Below are 1,200 nucleotides of genomic sequence, written 5' to 3'. Positions count from 1 at the left end.
GTTTGAACAGATTGTTGATTGTGACATAATCTCTGTTGCGACGTCGGACCACAGAGGCTGTAGTATTCATATTAAACTATCTGATGTCGTTAGAGGAGAAGGTTATTGGAAATTTAATAATTCTCTGTTGCATGATGTGAGCTTTGTTGATCAAATGAACAAAATGTTTGACACACTTCAACTTGATGTTGAAGAGGATTGTCAACTTGGTTGGGAATTATTGAAAATGAGAATCAAGGATTTTTCCCAAAATGTTAGTAAGTTTAAAAGTTTTGAAATTAAAAGTGATGTTGCAAAACTGTATGGTGAATCAAATGAGTTGGATAAAACCCTTGGGATCTCCCCTGACTGTATTCAAACGCAAGGTAAACGGCAGAAGGTCAAGCTGCAGTTAGAACTGTTAGAGCAGCGTAACTCTCGTGCAGCACAGGTGCGGGCAAAAGTTCAATGGATCGAGCAGGGTGAAAGGAACACACCTTTTTTTCTTGGGTTAGAAAAGCCGAGAGCAAAATCAACAAGTCGCGTAAGGCGAAAATACAATATTTAGTCAAGTAGCTGTCGAACTCACAGAATGAAACTGAACGCAATGCCATTTTTCAGCAAGACCGTATACTCGTAGCATCGTCAGTCCACCGCTCATGGCAAAAAGGCAGTGAAATTGACAAGAAGAGCGGGGTAGTAGTTGCGCTAAGAAGGATAGCACGCTTTTCTGTACCTCTCTTTGTTTTAACTTTCTGAGCGTGTTTTTAATCCAAACATATCATATCTATATGTTTTTGGAATCAGGAACCGACAAGGAATAAGATGAAAGTGTTTTTAAATTGATTTGGACAATTTAATTTTGATAATAATTTTCATATATTTAATTTTCAGAGCTTGTTTTTAATCCGAATATAACATATTTATATGTTTTTGGAATCAGCAAATGATGGAGAATAAGATAAACGTAAATTTGGATCGTTTTATAAATTTTTATTTTTTTTTACAATTTTCAGATTTTTAATGACCAAAGTCATAAATTCATTTTTAAGCCACCAAGCTGAAATGCAATACCGAAGTCCGGGTTTCGTCGAAGATTACTTGACCAAAATTTCAACCAATTTGGTTGAAAAATGAGGGCGTGACAGTGCCGCCTCAACTTTCACGAAAAGCCGGATAGACGTCATCAAAGACATTTATCAAAAAAATGAAAAAAACGTT

Source organism: Littorina saxatilis, unplaced genomic scaffold (genome assembly GCF_037325665.1).
Source record: "Littorina saxatilis isolate snail1 unplaced genomic scaffold, US_GU_Lsax_2.0 scaffold_420, whole genome shotgun sequence".
NCBI lineage: Eukaryota > Metazoa > Mollusca > Gastropoda > Littorinimorpha > Littorinidae > Littorina > Littorina saxatilis.
This window is presented reverse-complemented; position numbering follows the sequence as displayed.